This window comes from Dromiciops gliroides, chromosome 2 (assembly GCF_019393635.1).
Source record: "Dromiciops gliroides isolate mDroGli1 chromosome 2, mDroGli1.pri, whole genome shotgun sequence".
Classification (NCBI taxonomy): domain Eukaryota; kingdom Metazoa; phylum Chordata; class Mammalia; order Microbiotheria; family Microbiotheriidae; genus Dromiciops; species Dromiciops gliroides.
The window spans coordinates 551,181,331-551,202,656 of NC_057862.1; the positions used below are offsets into that span (position 1 = coordinate 551,181,331).

At 39.9% G+C, this 21,326-nt stretch overlaps 1 protein-coding gene across 1 annotated transcript in view; it reads left to right on the forward strand.

Annotated features, from left to right (window-relative positions):
- Positions 1 to 6,425: 6,425 nt before the first annotated feature.
- NINL (ninein like) overlaps positions 6,426 to 21,326 on the forward strand; it is a 186,097-nt gene continuing 171,196 nt past the window's right edge. Inside the window, exon 1 of the mRNA XM_043989359.1 lies at positions 6,426 to 6,699. The gene's annotated coding sequence lies outside the window, so the exon portion shown is untranslated. The remainder of the gene's footprint in view (positions 6,700 to 21,326) is intronic.

Consider the following 21,326-nt stretch of genomic DNA (forward strand, 5'->3'; position numbering starts at 1 on the left):
CCTCACTAAAAAAACCAACCAAACAAACAAACAAAAAAACCCCACACCTACCTGAAAGCCTTGCCCCTTTGTACTCCGACCTCAACATATACTGCTCATGGACCAACCTCAAGTCCAGTAAACCAATAGATTTGAATGATGCTAGTCAATTAGCTTTGAGCAGTGTGGAAGGCCCTCCTCTCCTCCAGACCTATAAGAAGCTTCTGTTCACACTTGTGCTCTCTTGGCTTGAGACTCAGAGGAGGCAGCCACACATTGCTCTCTCTTGCTCTTCTATCCTAGGTATGTAGGGCTTCTGAACTTTCAGAGACACAAAACTCTGGAATTTGGCTATAATATTCCTAGTTTTCATTTTTGGATCTCTTTCAGGAGGTGATGGGTGGATTCTTTCGATTTCTATGTTACCTCCTATTTCTAGAATATCAGGGCAATTTTCCCTGACAATCTCTTGGAAAATGATGTCTAAGCTCTTTTTTTTTATCTTGGTTTTCAGGTAGTCCAATAATTTTCAAATTATCTCTCCTGGATCTATTTTCCAGGTAAGCTGTTTTTTCAAGAAGATATTTTACATTGCCCTCTATTTTCTTATTCACTTGGGTTTGCTTTATTGTGTCTTGGTTTCTCATAAAGTCATTAGCTTCCATTTGTTTAATCCCAATTCTTAGGCAATTATTTTCATCAGAGAACTTTTCCATTTGGCTTTTCAAGCTGTTGACTTTTTCTTCCATGACTTTCCTGCATCACTCTCATTTCTCTTTCCATTTTTTCCTCTACCTCTTTTACTTTATCTTCAGAGTCCTTTTTGAGCACTTCTATGGCCCAAGTCCAATTCATATTTTTCTTGGAAGCTTTGGATGTAGGAGCCCTGATGTTGCTATCCTCTTCTGAGGGTGTATGTAGATCTTCCTTGTCCCCAAAGAAACTTTCTATGGTTTGCATCTTTCTCTGTCTGCTCATTTTGCCTATTTCTTGACTTTTAACTCCTTCTTAAAGTGGGGCGCTGCTTCCAGGCTGCACTGTCCCAAGCTTCAGGGGGTCTGTAAAGTTGCTAAAATCCTAGCTAGTCTGTCTAAAATATCCAATAAGTGGTCACCAATAAATTAGAAGATTTAGCAAGAGTATTTAAGTATTTATTAAAGAGCATTAAGATCTAATGATCAGAGAGAAAGGTAAAAATCTAACTATTTCTAAGAGACCCCATCATCCAACCTGCCATGGTGAGGTCAGGAACCAAAAGGACCCAATGCTTCCTTCTTTGTCCCACAAAACCTCTCTTTGAAAACCAAAACAGCCTGTCCCCACATACACACAGCTCCAAGCTAATTGGCTGGTAGCTTTGATAGACAATACCCACAAGTAAACGTCACTTCCTGATGCCAAGGAACTGACCACATGGCTTGCCCTCAGATGTCTTCTCCTCATGTCAGGTGGTGTCATTCCAATAGTTACAGGTCCAAGAGGGTAGGATTTAAGGAGTGTCAGGTTCTTCACTTGCCTGGCCTATGCTCTGGTCTGTAAATAACCCCAGGCCTACTTGCTCTTCAATCAGAAAACTAAATTTTTGTTTCACTGGGTTGATAGCTCTTGTGAGCCTTTGTCCCTCTCCCACCTGGGCCACCACCATTCAAGGTTTCTTCCTGGTTCCCAGCAGAGGTAAAACAGCTGAATTCTGCCTCAGTGCCAATAGAGACCCCTGTATTCTCCTCCTGGCCAACTGATCAGCCTTCTCATCAGACCAGAAGCTTAGTTCCAGAAGATTTCAGCACTACAGCCAATTCTGAGGTTCCAGAGGTCTCTTTCTCTGGTGCAGCCTTCCTGGGGCTGGATCTGTGTCAGTATGACCTCAGAGTTGGGTTCTGCTCCCGCCCTAGCACAGCAGACCTCTCCTGCCTCCTTCTAAGCCATCTTTGGCTGAAAAATAATCTCACCCCATCCTTTTGTGGGTTCTGCTCCTCCAGGTATTATGGTATTATTTGAAGGGATTTGGAGGGGTTTGGGGGAGAGCTCTGAGGAGTCACAGCTTATCCTCTGCCATCTTGGCTCCACCCAGGAAGTCTCCAGTTGGCTCTTTCTTTGACCCTCTAAGTGGCATCTAAGATTTCCTTCTCCCCTACCCCTCATGAGGGGTGGGGGCTGAGCCATCCATATCCTGGCATCATGATAACCACTCACAAATGGCAGAGTTCTCTAGACAAGCTTGTGGCTAGACCCTGACCTTCATTTTTTAGTTTGTATTGAAGTGTCCTGGTTTGGGGGTATCTTTGAGAGTTCACGAGGTCATTGAATACAGCTGACTGGCAGCAAAGAGAGTTTCTTCATCAGAGATGACAACTGCCAAAAAAGAGGAGACCAAACCACTCACTTGGCTTTTGAGACTATAGAGTGAGGAAGACACTAGAAACTAAAGTGAAATGTGAAAAGTCTAATCTGTTGTCTTGCAAATTGCTTTATGTTCTTAAAAGGATTAAGTATCAGCCTCCCATCAGATTCTAACACTTGTTAGAAATTATTGAATCCTGTTTGAAGTTGTTCTGTTGAAGAGCACTGGGTGTGGGGGTTGTGAGTGGGGAGAGAAGGTACTTGGGTAGGGGCATAGTAAAACAATGTCTAGAGAATCCAGGGTGGAGCCTGGACAAGACTAACCTGATCTAGATGATTTCCTTAAATTGGAGGATCTGAGAGGAACCAGCTAATCAGAGGACAGGGATACTGGGTAGGAGGTATGAATGCTAAGGTCAAAGGGATCTTCCAAAATGAAGTTTTCTAGAGAATGACAGAGGAGTCTGGACTGCAGCCTGGTGAGAAATGAATATGAAGAGCTCAATAATGTGATGAGGCAGTGTGGCTTAGGAAAAAGAGGATTGAAGTAGGAGAAAGATTATATGGCATAGGGGGTAGCTAGGTAGTACAGTGTATAAAGCACTGGCCCCGGATTCAGGAGGACCTAACCCTGGACAAGTCACTTAACCCTCATTGCCCCGCAAAAATAAATAAATAATAAAAAACATTTTAAAAAAGATAATTGTGAATGAAACAGAAGATATTTTTGATGTAGGAGGTGAAAAGGGGGTTAATAGAAAAACCTAAGGTCCAAGCTCTAATTCAGATATGAGCTCTAAGAGGGACTCAGACCCCAGGTAATGGATAACTTACAAGTCAGGATGCTAGGTTATCATACCCATAGTGATCAGCACCCCTAATGGGACCATAAAGGGTCAGGTCATATAACAATAAGACACATGACAGGCTATAGAAACTTAGAAACTAGAAATAAATGAAAAATGAAGATGTTTTGAAACTAACTATGGGAACCAGAAAGAGACATGTATAGAAAAGGCCAAATTTGTTCCCAGATTCACCTTATGATGTGAAAATCCCCAAAACACACCTCCACAGAAAAAGGTACCGCCTCAGGGTTGGTTTAGGATCTCAGGAACTCCAAATTAGGATAAACCTTCCCCTGTACCTCCCAAGGGTGGAGATTATTATAATGAGACTGATAATCAATTTATCTATACTATAAATATAATTTTTTTCTTTCACTATTTGAGAGATACCTTTCCACTATTCTGGTTCTCTCCCTGTGGTCACCCACAGTATTGCAATAAAACTTTGGAAACTGAGTCTTGTAATTCTTTTGGGACGACTCATGATCAATTTGACCCTAATTCCATCCCACATCATTTTTACCTGTTTAAAAAAAAAAAAAGATTTTATGGTGTAATAGCAAGAATGCTGAATTTGGAGTCAGAGGACCTGATCCCTTTTATTTACTTCCAGTGTGACCTTAGACACGTTGATTTAACCTTTCTATTTCTTCTTCTGTAAAATGAGGTAGGACTAGATGACCTCTAAGGTTCTTATCAGCTCTATATCTATGAAGCTGGAAACCTGAACCCTAGCTGGGTCATTAAGGAGCCAAGAGAGACTGGAGTTAAAAATCCCTAAGGGCAGGAACAGTTTTATTTTATCTTTGTATCTCCAGGGCATAAAGCAGCATAATGTAGTGGTTGGAAACTTGGCCCCTGAGTCTGGAAAATTGGAGTTCGTGTCACTTTTTGGACACCCTAGTCAAGTCATTTAACTTGTCACATCTCTGGAACACCCATCAATTAAAGGAAGGCTGAACACATTATGGTCTCTGAAGGTGATGGAAGGGAAAAGAAGAAGGGAATTGTTTCAGAGGAACTTGTATGCATTCATTCTGAGTGAAGTGAGCAGAATTAGGAGAACAATTTTTGTAAAGATAAACAACTTTGAGAGACTTAGGAACTCTGATGAACACCAACATTAAGCTCCTACTATGTGCCTGGCACCAGGGACACAAAAGATATGAAAGACAGTCCCTGCCTTCAAGAATCTAATAGGGGAGACAACATGCAAACAACTATATACAAAGCAAAGGATAAATAGGAAGTAATTAACAGAGGGAAGGCACCAGAATTAAGAGGAGTTAGTGAAGGCTTCCAGTAAAAGAAGGGATTTTAGTTGGAACTTAAAGGAAGCTAGGGAGGTAAGGAGGCAGAGTGGAGAAGGGAGAACATCCAAGGCTAAATAAAACATGATTCTAGGGGACTCATAATGGAAAAACATGCTACCCATGTGAGTGTGGGAGTCAGAGTGTAGACTGAGAGAGATTTTTTGGACATGGCCACTATGGGAATTTGTTTTGCTTTACTATGCGTATTTAAAACAGAGGTTTTTCTTTTCTTTTCTTTTTTTCTCAGTGGGGATGGGAGGGAGGTGAGTGGTAGAGAAGGCTGATTTTCATTGATTGAAAAAAATTTAATTACAAAAATTTTTACATCTTTATTCAAAATACTCCAATACCTCCAAGATCAAATATAAAATCTCTTGTATAGCTTTTAAAGCCCTTCACACCTAATCACTTCTTACCTTTCTAGTTTTCTTACACCTTGCTATCCTAGCATTCTGCAATCCCAGTAACACTGGGCTGCTTGGAGTTCCTCAAACAAGACACTTAATCTCCACACTGGGTATTTTCACAGGCTCTCATCCTTGTCTGGAATCCTCTCTACCTGTTGTCTGCTGGCTTTCTTGGTTTCCTTTGAGTTCCAGCTAAAATTTCACCTGTTATAAAAAGCCTATCCCAATCCCCCTTAGTGCTAGTGCTTGGTGATTATCTCCATTTTATCCTGTTTATATCTTGTTTGTACATAGTTATTTTCATGTTATCTCCCTAAATAGATTGTGAGTTCCTTGAGATCGGGAAATGGGTTTTGTTTGTTTGTTTGTTTTTGTTTGTTTTGCTTTGTTTTGTTTTGTTTTTTGCCCTTCTATCCCCGGGGCTTAGCACATTGTTCGGCATGCATGCCGTGAGCCTGTAGTGAGCAATTAATAAGTGCTCAGTGCCCACAGGCAACTCTCTAAGGCTTTACACAACACTTGGAGATATGCACTGGTGGAATATTACCCAAAACGTCCTACTACTCCAAAATCACAGGTCAAGATGAAAAACATAACTCCAGTAGTGCATATAGTACATAGGAACGCGTGAAAGACCAATAATTTTTTTACTTGCAGATAGGCCTCCGATTTCATCAATGTGGGGAGCTCCTGGTGTGAAAACCCCACCAATGCAAACCATCAACTAGTCTGTAATATCATTTTAGGAAGTTTCGTCGGAGGACTGTGAGATCAACTTGCCTTTGGTCGTACAGCCAATCAGAGGGGGCACTTGAACCTTTGGTCTCCTTGACTTCAGGGCCAGCCCTATCTACTATACCAAGCTGTTTCTCAGAGTCTGGGATTTCACAAAGGGGAGTTCCTAGTATGGAAACTTCTTCCGTTAATGCAGATCCCAGACCAACCATGTAGATAAATAGTAGTAAACGTTTGTTGAGTTGAATTTAAAGTTAGCTAATTTCTTTGCTTTTGAGTTTCCTTAACTGCGAAGGGCTACTCATACCTGCCTTTCCCAGCTCACAATGCTGTAGCCCGGACCTGAGAAGACAACGTAGATCAAAGTATTTTGAAACGACAAAGCTCTCTTCTCCCAGAACACGTTGTGTCTCTTAAGTGAGTTAAGGAGTTTACGAAAGTTCTAGGAAACCTTTCGGGCCTTAAGCGTAAGGTTGGGTAGACTGAGGCCAGAACTTTCTAACAATGAGGCCCGGAGGGGATCACTACTCGAACCCCAGCTTTCTACATTCCCCCAATCCCTAGCTCCCAGACTCCCTTCTGCTCTCCTAGAAGCCAGGAAAAAAAATGGGAAAGAAGCCCAGACTTCGTGTGTGTATTGGTTGCCCCGCAATGGGAGCTGGTCTTCCCTGGGGGCGGCCTGGGTTTGTGCCTTTGTCCTCCCCCATCTCTTCTCTCTTTCCCCAGCCGGACAGAAGGGAGGAGGGGAGAAGAGGAGGCGAGGGCGGGGGCGGGGGCGGTGCCAGGCAGCCCGGAGGGGCTGGGAGCGGCGGACCGACACTCGCACACCCACACAAAGAGCGGCTCCGAGCTGAGAAGTCGCGCGCAGCGCAGCGGGCTGGCTCAGTCTTTGGACTGTTCCTCCCCTGACTGGTGCTTGAGCTTGTCGCCCCCAGCCTCTTGCCCATGGCTCAGATGGGGCCTCCGTTCCTGTCCTAAGCCCGAGACCCGGGAGAGCCGACATGCTGCAGCTGCCCCTGGAGGACTGATCGAGGAGAAAAAGCGCCCAGGAGTGGCAAAGGACAGGGGACACCTGAGGTAAACTGAGTCGTCCTGGGGGCGGATGTTGAGGCTTGTGCCTCGGGGAGGATGGGGAAAGTGCTCCTGCTCTCGATTTCCCTGTAAGTGGAAGCCCTTGACCTTGAGGTTGGGGAGGTGTGTGTGTGTGTGTGGGGGGGGTGATGGGGAAGGGAAGGAGACGTTCTGCGACTTGGAGACCTTGAACCAAAGGATGGAACGCTTTAGGGACCCAATTTATGAGCTAGGAAGGAGCACCCCCGGAGCGTCCCCCCTCCCGTCCTATGTGCGCCTCCTCTTTCTATCCCCCATTTCTCGGTCTCGGCGCACCCCCCTCTCCGTGCCTTTCTGCTCTTTTCAAATTCCCCGACGTTGAGGCCGCTTAGAAAGTTCCTGCGGAGTGAGTAAGCTCGTCTGTGTCTGCGGGGGAGAGAGAATGTGTGAGGACTGGGGGCTCTCCCCGAAGTTCCGGCCCCTCCTCCGGCACGTGCGGCAAGCCGGGTCCACTCTCACATCTTGCGTCTAAAGAGAAAGCGGCCAGCTAGCTAGGCAAGGGGCGTCCGCTATCCTCCCCCCACCCCCGCTTTGTGCGCCCCCCCATTGCAGTCCTTCCAAGCACTGCAAACTTGGGCTTCTGGCTAAGCCTCGTCGTGGCCCCGCGGGTATTCCTTCTGGGAGCCGTTCTCTCCAGGGAGAACACTTCTCACCTACCGCCCCATGAAAACTCCCTGAGGCCCGAGGAATGAATATTGTTGTCAAAACGGACTCTCTGGTTTCCTCACTATCTTTCTATAAGGGTCCGGAAGGTGATTAGCCAACTTCTGCTTACGGAGCGATATCCCCTCTGCATTTGCTCAAGCTTCAGTGGCAGAAGAGGGGGAAATAATAATCGCGAGTATTTCTATAGCGTTGTAAGGGTTGTAGAGCACTTTACAAACATTTGAGTTTAACTTCAAAATAAGCCTGACAGGTAGGTGCTATTTTTATCCCCGTTTTACAGATGAAGAAACTGAGGCAGAGAACAGTTAAGTGCCTTGCCTAAGATCACACAGCTTGTGAGAAGTATTGGGGATTACATTTTAAACTCGGATTGTCTAGACTCTAAATCCAGCCCTATCCTAGAAAGAGCCTTGGATATGAATTTATAAGATCTACGTCTAACTCTCATCTGATGCTTCTCATCAGTGTCTGGGCAAGTCTCTTAACTTCCCTGGGCCTCAGTTTCCTCCTCTGTAAAATGGGAAGGGGGGGGTAGGGTTGGACTAGATGGCGCCTGAGGGCTTTTCTAGCTCTAGATGTATGACCCTATGAGGAAGAAAAGTTCTCTTAAGAGACTTAGGTCCAGGACCTTCTTTGATCGACAACAGGTAAAAAAGAAAGGAGCTGTGCAGCCAGGAAGACCTGATTTCAAATGTGGCCTCAGACACTAGCTGTGCGACTCTGAGCAAGTCACTTAAACTCTCTTCAGTTTCCTCTATTGTAAAATAGGGCTACCAAAAGCACCTATCTCACACGGTTGTTCTGAGGCTCAAGTAAAGTAATATTTGGGGGGGGGGAAGGAGGGGAGTACTCGATGTATAATCGCTTATTCCTTTCCCCCTTCATCTGCTGTGAACCTTAGGGAAACCCAGTTCCCATTTGGTGGTGGTCTGTTTCAAGGAAGCATTTGCAGAGAGACTATAGCTTGTTTTGTGACCTTGGTATAGTTACTTCCCCTTTTGGGGTCTATTTCCATTTCAGTACAAAGGAAACAGTGGGACCAAATGATCTGTGAAGTCCCCTTGAGATTCAAACATTCTGAGTCTATGAGAAAGTATCACTTGTTTTGCAGGTGTCATATAGGCTCCTATATTAAAGAGGTCTCTTTGCTTCATTCTTGGGTGTCTCCTAATCCTATAAAGTAACTGGTTCTTGGTCATTGTCTGACAGTTGTTGCCTAAGAGAAAGGGGTGCAATAGGGCATTTAATGCGGTATGTACTTTGGAAGGGTGTTGGTAGAGTAGGATTCTTAACCTTTTTTTGTGTCATGCATGGATCCCTTTGGGGGTTGGGAGGCTATGAACTTCCATATGAAGCCTAGGGAATCCTCAGAATAATATTTTAAAATTCATATTATAAAATATATAGATTTACAAAAGAAACCAATTATATTGAAATACAGTTGTCAAAATATTAAAAACAACAAATTTACAGTCCTGAATTTCTGTGCTTGGGAGGGGGTGTTAGTTTTTTGCCTTACACTTTCTTGGAAATGGGCAGCTTTCTACTTTTCCATTTACTAAGTTCAGTCTGATGTATACCATAATTGGCTGCTTTGTGGGCACAGAAATGTTTCCAGTGTGTTCATTTTTATAAATTATTCATTGTCGTACCGATTTAGGTGTATTTTCTATTATTACATTTCTTGGGGAGATAAAGTTATAAGGAATTGACAATGCATTTAAGGTTCCCTAAAATGGTACACTTAAAGTCCTTTCCAAGAACTGACTTTTGGGTAGCTAGGTGGCTCAGTGGATAAAGCACTGGCCCTGGAGTCAGGAGGACCTAAGTTCAAATCTGGTCTCAGACCCTTGACACTTACTAGCTGTGTGACGCTGGGCAAGTCATTTAACCCCAATTGCCTCACTAAAAAAAAAAAAAGAACTGACTTTTGCAATTATTTTGGTATTCCTTTTTTATTTATCTAAAATGAAGGGCTTGTGTGTGTGTGTGTGTGTGTTTTATATATGAATCTGTAGTGCTAACTTTGCTAACTTCTTGAGCAAAGACAGTATTTCTTTTGCATAATTTTTTGGTATCTGTTCAAGGTTATTGCTAATGTCTGAAAACTTTTTCCCAGAGAAAAAATGTATAATGGCAAAAAAAAAGTCTCCAGTGTGTGCATTGATTGGGCAGGAGTACAATGTCAGTGTGGATTAGTTTCATTTTTAGACATTATCCATATTACCCACAAAAACTGTGGTATAATTTCAAAATTACTACCACGTGGTGACTTCTGCTATATCCAAATTGCTTTTCTTATCTTTTAAAAACCAGACCTTCAAAATAGTGGTAGTGTGAGAATTTTTGTGCTCTTTGTAGTAAATATTATATTCATTTGTTCCTGCCCGTATCATTGATCATTAAAAAGGCTTATGTGTGAATGCATAAGAAATAATAGTAGAAATTTAGTTTTCTTTACCAAAAAAAAAAAAGGTAGGGTCTCTTATTTTTCTAAGTTACTATATTATTATGGGTTAGCCTTCCTTCTGGGAAGTAGCATAACTTAGTGGAAAAAAAGAACATTAAACCATGGAATTAAGAGACCTTTCTCTCCCTAAAGCATTGTGCATAGAGAGCTGGCCTTAAAACAAGGCGGACCTGGGTTTAAGTGAGCTTTTGACATTTACTGTTCGATTTTGGGCTAGTATACTCTCAGTGTTCTAGGCAAGTCTAAGATTGTAATTGACCAAGAAGGTGCTGATCTGCATTGGAGAAAGTTTTCTCACCTAGAGTTCCCTGTACCAGCGAAGTCACACAAGTCTAGTCCCTATACCTACCTACTGAACTTCTGGGTGATTCCATTTCCCCTTCTGCAAAATGGAGACAATAATCGAACTTAGTTCAGGGAGAAACCCCTAGTTCCCAAATAATATGTAAAAGCATTTTAACTCTTTAGAAACAGACTCTGTAAAAACCTTTCAAATCTGTTATAAAGGCACTTACAAGGGAATATCAAACTGTCTTTGTTTTTATGTTGGACTTTTTATAACATTGCATATCATATAAGTTGTTGGATATCTTTTGTTGTAATAAAGATTAGGAGTTCTCCTTCCCAACCCCATCTACTCAAATCCCCCATAGAGAAGCCTCTATTTCTCGGCATGGGTATGCTTGTCTCTTTGTTACAACCTGTTTCAGGAGTTCTTTTGGTCTGTATGTGCACTTTAAAGGTACTTGGACAGAAGACATACTAAAATAAGACATTTCTTTCTGCTTCCCTGGAAGTAGGTCAGACCAAGTGATCCTGTTGATGGAGGGGGGTGGGTCAGGAAATTACTTCTTTTAGTAACTAAAAAACATGGTAGTCCGGCATATTGAAAACTGCTTCGACCTCAGTACTTTCTCTGTCTCTTAACAGTGTATTGTTTATAATTGTGTAGGCTGCATTTTGCTCTTTGGCCCAACCTCTCCCCCTACCTTCATTCCTGGCCCCCCATTCATCTTCAAGTTTCATGCAGTTCTTCATACCATAGTTCTTTTATCCAAAACAGATACTTCAGTACTTTTGTTTGTTCAAGAAATTAGTTGCAATCCAGAATTCATATTAACCAAGTGCAAAAAGGGAAGAAAAAAAAAAAGAATAAGTGATCGATCAGGTGGGAAGACTTTTCTTTGCTGTATGTTAAGGAATGATTCATTAATGGCTTGAACTGTTTATATTAGTGAATAAAACTGAAAATTCTGTATTAGAGGGCGTGGAAATGGATTTCAGTTAAGATTCCATAGAAATTAAAGAATAACAACCCAAATTCTTTTTGGGTTTCATTCCTAAAGCTTACATATCTATATTTATATCTACATATACATTTATATTATACCATATTATTATATACATATATAATACCACATATAGACATTGAGATGTATGTATGTTTAGCAGACACTTAGCACCATATATGTGTACATCACTTTTGTATTTATCTATCTTGTACATAATTGTTTGCATGTTGTCTCCCCCCATTAGACTATAAGCTTCTTTTTTTTTTTTTTGCAGGGCAATGGGGGTTAAGTGACTTGCCCAGGGTCACACAGCTAGTAAGTGTCTAACTATAAGCTTCTTGAAAGCAGGCACTGTTTTCTGCCTTTCCTTGTATCTTCATTCAGCCTGGCACAGAGTAGGTACTTTACAAATGTTTAATGATTGACTAATTCTATAGGTATGTGTATGCATATATCATGTATACTCACATGCTCATATATGTATGTACATTTTTGTTGCTGTTATTCAGTTGTGTCTGACTGACTCTTTGTAATGCCTTGTGGAATTTTCTTGGCAAAGATACTGGAATGGTTTGCCATTTCCTTCTCTAGATAATTTTACAGATGGGGAACTGAGGCAAAAAGGGTTAAGTGACTTGCCCAGGGTCACACAGCTAGTGTCTGAGACCAGATTTGAACTCAGGAAGATGAGTCTTCATGACCCCAGATCTGGTGCTCTATCCATTGTGCTATGCAGATAACCCAGCATATGTGTGTGTGATACATGATATTAAGTATTTATTAAAGCAATTATTTTAAAAAATATTCTAACTTTGTTATATTTTGATAGCATTCTTACCCTCTTCCCATCCTCCCCCCCCAACCCCCCAAAAAAGGTTCAAGGTACTTCACAAAAAACTCTGGACTGGCCAAAGGGAGGAATAATTAGTTACATTTTTGCAAAGAAAAGTATATAAATTGTGTTTGAAAACTTTCTCTAGTCCAGCTTCAACTTACATATCCAAGAAGTAGAAGAAATGGTACATTTGAGTCACTTAGAAGAAATTACTTTCTTATATGATACTGTTCTTTCCCCTACAGACAGTTTACACCTTAGACTTTCCTTCGTTCTGCTTGACTTTCAGCCATTGGCTTTGGAAAAATAGGCACAGGATCAGCATCCTTCCTTAGTTATGAGATGGGAGTGGGTAGGAAGTTTGCCATTGTGTGCCACACCACCCCTACTTCCTTCTCATTGGATAGAAGTTGGCACATAAGGGCAGTGATGGCAAATTGGAAACACAGCATGCCAATAGAAGTGTATGCTAGTGCCTCTTTCCAGATTCTTGGCTCAGTCATATTCCACAAATTCATCATGGGAAGAAATCAGGTAGAGTCACTGAGCTATGTTTCTCCTTCCTCCTGTTGTTCAGTTGTATGTAACTCTTCATGACCCAATGGATGTTTTCTTGGCAAAGATACTGAAGTAGTTTGCCACTACCTTCTCCAATGTGTCCTCATTTTACAGATGAGGTACTTGAGGCAAATAGGGGTTAAGTGACTTGCCCAGGGTCACATTAAGTGTTTGAGGCCAGATTTGAACTTAGATCTTCTTGACCCCAGACCCTATCCACTGCACCACCTAGCTGTCTTCTTCTTAGCTTTCTTAAAATATAGGAGCAGCGAACAAACCAGAAGCTAGCTCAGCACTAGATCCTGACCACAAGGATATATACATATACATACATACATAAATACACACACACACACACACACACACACACACACACATATAATGTCTCAGAAATTTCAAGGATTGAGTCTGGGAGGTGCTTTAGGTTCAAGGAAATGGCAAACCACTGCAGGGGCAGCTAGGTGGTGCAGTGGATAGAGCACCGGCCCTGGAGTCAGGAGGACCTGAGTTCAAATCCAACCTCAGACACCTAACACTTACTAGCTGTGTGACCCTGGGCAAGTCACTTAACCCCAATTGCCTCACCAAAAAAAAAAAAAAAGTCAGGCATGACCTGAAACTACTGAACAACAACAATATAAATGTTAGCTATTATTATTTAGCTTAGTATATAGTCTCCCAGCATAGCAGTTGTTATAACAATTCATTACCCTCAAGCCAAACTGATGATGAGCCTCTCTAAGGGTAGGTAGGCTAATTTTCAAAAGATGAACACAAAGCCCCTCACCAGGCTCCTATGTCAGATTGTTAGGACCTGAGGGAGCTTGTCCTCTAGGAATCTAGGAACCTTCATGCCACAGGAAGGCATGAAAGTAGGACTTTAGACATGGAAAAAGTGTGATTAATAAAAATTATTAAAATGAATAAACCACTGAATGAACCCACTGCACTTGGGTCAGCTGGATTTCCTAAAAATCATCAGAATTACAGGATATTAGAGCAGTAGTTAGGTGGTGCAGTGGATAGAGTCAAGAAGACTTGAGTTTGAATACGGCCTCAAGTACTTACTAGCTGTGTGACCCTGAGCTAGGCATTTAATCTGTTTGCTTCAGTTTTCTCATCTGTAAAATGGGGATAACAGTACCTATCTCATAGGGTTGTTGTGAGGATAAAATGGAATAATAAATTTTTTTTTAAAGCACTTAACACAGTGTTGCCTCTCATACATAAGACATACACACTAAGTGCTATATAAATGCTAGTTGTTATTATTGTTGTTGTTAGCTAAACGTGTGACATTGAAGACTGTTTAGCTCAAGTATTTGTGCTCTTAAGTATTTGTGTGTGTTATGGACCCCTTGTACAGTCTGAAGCCTTTGGACCCCTTTTAAATGGGTAAAATAAAATACACAGGATTACAAGGGAAAGTGATTATACTGAAATACAGTTATCAAATTAAAAAACAAAACAAGTTTATTGGCTCTAGGTTAAGAATCCTCAATCTAGCTAAAACCCCTCATTTTATTGTTTGTTTTTTGTTTTTGTTTTTGTTTTTGTTTGCGGGGCAACGGGGGTTAAGTGACTTGCCCAGGGTCACACAGCTAGTAAGTGTTAAATGTCTGAGGTTGATTTGAACTCAGGTCCTCCTGAATTCAGGGCTGGTGTTTTATCTACTGCGCCACCTAGCTGCCCCAAAACCCCTCATTTTAAAGATGAGGGAATGAAGTTAAAATTGCTAGTTCTCATCCTGTAACCACATTAGTCATTCCTGACTGATGGAAATTTTCAATGGCTAGTCCAATATGTAGCAGGCCTCCGTGTGGTTTTTCTAGTCTCAGGGTGATTACAGAGAAAGCTTTTCATTCCAACTTTTCTATTCTAAACTAGTACCATGACCTTGATGATTCAGGTTAGAGTAAATTTTGTAACAAGGTACTTATCAGGAAATTATTCATTACTGATTGCTCAGGAACCAGGCATCTTCCATAAGTTAGAACAGCTTCACTCCTCCACTACCACCTATCTATCTCCCTTTTCCACTATGTCAACATTACAAGCTGCCTCATTCAACTTAATGTTCCTTGGAAGGCCTTTTTTTAACCCCTTCCCACTTGTATCTCATCTTCTTAGATCCCCCAGCCCATAGGTTTTGGTGAAATATTATGGTTAGAGTAAGTTAAAGCTAGTTGACATTCTGGATTTGTATCCTGAATGTAGTTCTTCTTCTACTAGAGACTCTTAGAAAGAAGCTAATGTTAGTACCTTTTTCTGAGATTATCTTGAATAGGCAGGTAGGTGATGCAGTAGATAGAGCATTGGATTTGGAGTGAAGTCCTGAATTCAAATTTAACTCATATACCTAGCTGTGGGACCCTAGGCAAGTCATTTGACACCTTTGTACCTCAATTTCCTCATCTCTAAAATGGGGATAATAGCACCTACCTTCCAGGGTTGTTTCGAGGATTAAATGAGATATCATTTGGAAAGTGCTTCACAAACTTTTAAAGGTACTACATAAATGCTGGTTGTTGTTATTAATTTATCCTTGTATATTTTATTTGTACATAGTTGTTTGCATATTATCCCTCCCATTGGGCATGTCAAGGACTGTTTTTCCCTTTCTTTTTATCCTGAGCATTCAGCACAGTTCCTGGTGCATAGTAAGTGCTTAAATAAAATGCTTATTCACTTGACTGATGGATTTATAAACTAAGTCTCTCCACTCATTTTTTTGTTTTTGGTTTTTTTCCCCTGTTATTTTGGTTTGGGGTGTTGTTGTTTTTTTGGCAGGACAGTGAGGGTTAAGTGACTTGCCCAGAGTCATACAGCTAGTGTCAAGTGTCTGAGGCTGAATTTGAACTCAGGTCCTCCTGAATCCAAGGCCAGGGCTTTATCCACTGCACCACCTAGTTGCCCCACTCTCCACTCATTTTTAGTTATACCATTGTGCGAGTTGCCTGGTTGGTGTTTGCATCTACTATATTTTATTGTATTTATTTGGTTGAAAGTAAAGAGGTGTCTTTGTAGTAATAGTTGTCCTTTCCTATTTAAAAAAAAATCATTAAGATAATGGATTCTTATCCATTCAATTAATGACCTCTAGAGACAGCAGATTATTTGGTGTTCACATTCAACTTACTTAGATGGCTTATCTTTAAAAGACAGAAACCAGAAATATTCATTCCTTTGGATTAAAGAATCTTTTTATACACATCGAGGACAAACAAGATCAGCCGTGTTTGATCAGCAGTGTTTGAGCAAGTACTATACAGGCTTCTAATTGCATGTGCTAAATTTCAGACTTGAATGCATGAGCAAGCATGAGCTGGGGGAGAATTGTTCTTAAGAATGTTGGCCTTGGGGTGAAAAATACCATGGAGATTTTACATGTTACATTTTTCAAAGCTTCCCAGCTTTTTGCAGTTGGTTGAAAACAAAAAATTTGTACCCCAACTCCTAGGGTATTGGAATTATTGTGCTGATACAGCAAAGAGCACAAAACAGATTGGCTTATATTGGGGGTGTGGGTTTTTTTTATATTGGGTTGTTCAAATTAATGCTATGTCAGTATGTATTGATATGTTTGTTCAGCTTCAGAACTTTCCTGATGTAGGAACCATGGCACCTGAGTTTATGTATACTGTTTTCCCCCAAGGTTGCAACATCTTTTTCATTCCCATGATACATTTCCCTTGGACATTAGAATCCTATAGTTGCTCCACAGAAAGATTTTCCATATATTAAAGATGTGCAGAATCTTTCCATGAGTTGCCTGGATCCCTTTTCAAACTTCTGAAAACAAGATAAACATATCCAAAAACTAAATATGATTATACAAAACTGTAAGATTTCAAAAAGAAAAGGAACCTACAATAATCAGTAACTATAAATGTAGGGGTAGAATAGTGGGATAGCTATCTCCAGCTTAAAGTCCTTTTGGGGTGGTGGGAGGAGGAGAGTAAAGAGAAGAGGGAAAGGGGGGGAAGAGAGAGAGAGAAGCAGAGAGTGAGAGAAAAAGAGGGGAGGGGGAGCAATACTTCTTAAAGTTAAAAAAACCCAAAAAAACCCTAAGAATAGAAAAACCTTCCTCTAAAAATGTACAAAACATTCTAATTTTTTAAAAATTCCAAACTTAGTAACCATCAACAAAAACCTTCAAGTTGATAAAATAAATAATAAGTAAAATCATAAGCTCCATATTATTTATAATGTGTTAAAACATGTATGTTACTTTTAACAGAAAAGGAATAGAAATATCCTCATTTTCATGTCCTCTTTTAATTATTTTCTTTTGTGTATTGAAGGGTAGGTAAATTTTATGCCAAAAAAAAAAAAGGTTTTTAAAAAGCAAAACCTACCATACATTCTGACATTTTGAGATTGGTTCCAAAGGTATGTGCAAAACTACATTTCTTAATCTGACCTTGTCATCTTATGTCTGCTACAACATTATTCTTCTAAGAATGGAAACAGGAAGGTCAGAAGAAGCACTCGCACTAGTTTAACCCATCTTTAAGTACAAAAAAAAATGATGCATTTCTATGAATATTGGAGTGGGGTATTCATAATTACACATACCTTTATTATTAGTAGCAGTTAGGGGCTGCATAAACTAGCAAAATTTCCTCACTCAGACTCCTGAACAAATTTTTAAAGAAAGAAGAAACACTCCTACGCATAGTATATGTAACCGAGTTCTCTCCCTGGAATTTTTAATCTTTAATAAGGTACCACGTCAAAGATTCCATCTGGCTAGCTAGAAAAGGTTTGGATGGTACTGTAACCCACAACAATATTTATAGCAAAGATAAAAGTAGTGAGGACTCATGATTTTAGTGTATAAGTTGATCTCCAAGCCTCAGGAAAGAAACAAACTTGTCTTCTGCGTGATAACAAGGAAGAAGATAATGCAGGAAGATGAATTTTTGCCTTACTCCCTATGCCCTAGAGACTGATTAAATGTAGATTCTGGTTAGATTAGTCCTTCATTCTGGAATCATGGTTACCTAAATAAATTGTAACCCTTGTACTTAGATTAGAAATATTTGATTGCCCTTTGGGTTGAGGATAATCTATGCCAGATTTGGTTATGTTCAAAAGTTTTAGAGTTTATATGGCCCTGCCTGGATCTGGACCTCTGCTTCTGGCATTGGTACTATAGTGGGACCAACTGCAGGAGAAAAGGAGGAAGGAGAAAGACAAGAAACAAATGGCTGTCCATCTGACAATATTCTCTTCAGTGCTGGACCTGCATCCATTCACTTTCCCATTACTGATTATTACGGATTGTTTTATCTAATACTGTTCTGTTTTATCCCTAAACTTAGTCTGGGTTTTACTTTACTGTGTCTTTAAATGTTGACTGACTCTGCCTGTCACCACCACTTGTGCTAGTAACTGGTTTGATGAAAACATCCCAAAGATTTACCTGATTCTTTTTAAATTAATTAATTAATTTTTGGTGAGGCATTCGGGGTTAAGTGACTTGCCCAGGGTCACACAGCTGGTAAGTGTCAAGTGTCTGAGGTCAGATTTGAACTCAGGTCCTCCTGAATCCAGGGCCGGTGCTCTATGTGATTTACCTGATTCTTAAAGAATTGTAACAACTTATGATTCAGGTTTGTGATAGCAGATAATTATATAGTACTTTGAATTTTGCAAAGCAATTTATTTACATGTCTTCATTTGGTATGGCTCCCTATAGTGTACTTTATAGTCCAATTTAAAAAATACCCAGCAATCTGTGTATATAAAAGCCAAAGAAAGCAACAAAAATGAAATTATGTCTGTCATGCTACTATGACAGCAGTAAGACTATACTGGACTGGACAGGAAGGAGTAGGATTAGGATTTCAGCTAGATAGGAGAGGGGTCCTATCCTGTCCACATATTCTTTTTTTGTTTGTTTTATCCTGAGCTTAAGAAATAAAGCAGGGGGCAGCTGGGTGGCCCAGTGGATGCAACACTGGCCCTGGATTCAGGAGTACCTGGGTTCGGATCCGGCCTCGGACACTTGACACTTGCTAGCTGTGTGACCCTTGACAAGTCACTTAACCCCCATAGCCCTGCCAAAAAAAAAAAAAGATTAAAAAAAGGGGCAGTTAGGTGGCACAGTGGATAGAGCACTGACCCTGGATTCAGGAGGACCTGAGTTCAAATGTGACCTCAGACACATAATACTTACTAGCTGTGTGACCCTGGGCAAGTCACTTAACCCCAATTGCCCCTCAAAAAAAAAAAAAAAGGAAAGAACTATTTGGGGCAGCTAGGTAGTGTAGTGGATAGAGCACCAGCCCTGGAGTCAGGAGGACCTGAGTTCAAATTTGACCTCAGACACTTAACACTAGCTGTGTGACCCTGGGCAAGTCATTTCACCCCAATTGCCCAGCAAAAAAGAAAAAAAAAGAAATAAAGCAAGCATTTCCATAACATAGAATAGAAAACAAGAGATGATTACACGTGAAACTGCAAATCTATTATGTACAACTTGCTATTCCTTTTAAATATATAATAAAGTTATTATGTAAATTTTTTTTTGGCGGGGCAATGAGGGTTAAGTGACTTGCCCAGGGTCACACAGCTAATAAATTTCAAGTGTCTAAGGCTGGATTTGAACTCAGGTCCTCCTGAATCCAGGGCCAGTGCTTTATCCACTGCGCCACCTGGCTGCCCCCATGTAAATTTCTTTTTTTTTTCCTTTTTTCTTCACTACCCAACCCTCCCTAGAGATAGCTACCATTAGACGTAACTATGTGTATATATATGCAAAATCTTCCTATACATACTTCTATTGATTAGTTCTTTCTCTGGATGCAGATAGTGTCTTCCTTCATAGGTCCTTTGTAGTTAATTTGGGTATTTATTTATTTATTTTTAGTGAGGCAATTGGGGTTAAGTGACTTGCCCAGGGTCACACAGCTAGTAAGTGTCAAGTGTCTGAGGCTGGATTTGAACTCAGGTACTCCTGACTCCAGGGCCGGTGCTTTATCCACTGCGCCACCTAGCCACCCCTAATTTGGGTATTTATAATGGTCAAAATAACTTAGTTGCAAAAGGTTTTTCTTAAAACAATATTACAGCTACTGTTTACAACATTCTCTTGATTCTGCTCATTTCACTCATGCAAGTCTGTCCATGTTTTTCTAAAATCATCTAGCTTGTCATTTCCTTTTTTTTTTTAGCTCATCATTTCTTACAGCACAGTAGTCTTCCATCACAATCATATAACATAACTTGTTCAGCCATTCCCCAGTTGATAGGCATTTCCACAGTTTCTAGTTCTTTGACACCACAAAGAGAACTACTCTAAATATTTTAGAGCATATAGGTACTTTCCCTTCTTCCTAATCATCTTTAGAAACAAACCCAGTACTTGCTAGGTATTGCTGGGTCAAAGGGTATAGCAGTTTAATAGCTCTTTGGGCATAATTCCAGATTGCTCTCCAAAATGGTTGGATCAGTTGACAATTCTACCAACAGTGAATTAGTGTCCCAATTTTTCCACATTCCCTCCAACATTTGTCACTTTCCCCTTCAATCAGTTAGGCCAATCTGATAGGTATAAAATGATATCTCAACATTGTTTTAATATGCATTTCTCTAATCAGTAATGATTGAGAGGATTTTTTTTGTATGACTATAAGTTGTTTTGATTTCTTCACCAGAAAACCGCCTTTTCATTTCCTTTGACCATTTATCAATTTGGGAGTGACTCCTATTCTTATAGATTTGGAAAAGTTCTTTATATATTTGAGATATGAGACCTTTATCTGAGAAACTTTTTATAAAAATTTCCCCCCACTATCCTGCTTTCCTTCTGATCTTGGCTACATTTGTTTTATTTCTACAAAACCTTTTAAATTTAATGTAATTGAAATTTTCTATTTTATACTTCATACTGCCCTCTGTCTTTTGTATATTCATAAATTGTTCATCCATCCGTAAGTCTGATAGATAATGTTTTGTATATTCTTCAGATTTTCTTTTTATATTCCTCTTTATATCTACATCATATATCCATTTTGACCTTATCTTGGTAAATGGTGTAAGATATTAGTCTATGACCAATTTCTACCAGACTGCTTTCCAGCTTTCCCAACAATTTTTTTTACCAATAGTAAGTTCTTATCCCCCAAACTTTACAACTGTCAAACACAAAGTTACTATAGTCATTTGCTGCTGTAAATTCTAAGTCTACTCTGTTCCACTGATTCACCTTTCTATTTCTTAGTCAATACAGATAATTTTGATAATATTGCCTTATGATATAGTTTAAAATCTGGTACAGCTAAACTTCCTAATCTAGACAGTGTATATATTTTTATATTCTTCCATTTCACTTAAATTTCTTGGCATATAATTGGGCAAAATAACTCCTTATAATTGTTTTGATTTCATCTTTCTTAGTGATATATTCACCGTTTTCTTTTTAATTCTAGTGATTTGGTTTTCTTCTTTTTAAAAAATCATATTGACCAATGGTTTATTTTATTGATTTTTTTCCCATAAAACTAACTTCTAGTTTTATTAATCCAATTGTTTTCTTACATTCAACTTTATTAATCTCACCTTTAATTTTTAGGATTTCCAATTTAGTGTTTAGTGTTTTTTAGTATGTTCTTCTAGTTTTCTTAATTACAAATCTAATTCATTGATCTATTCTTTCTCTATTTTATTGATGTAAGCATTTAGAGATATAAATTATCCTGATTACTCTTTTTGCTGTATCCCATTGATTTTTTGTTTGTTTGTTTGTTTGTTTTTAAATTAAAAA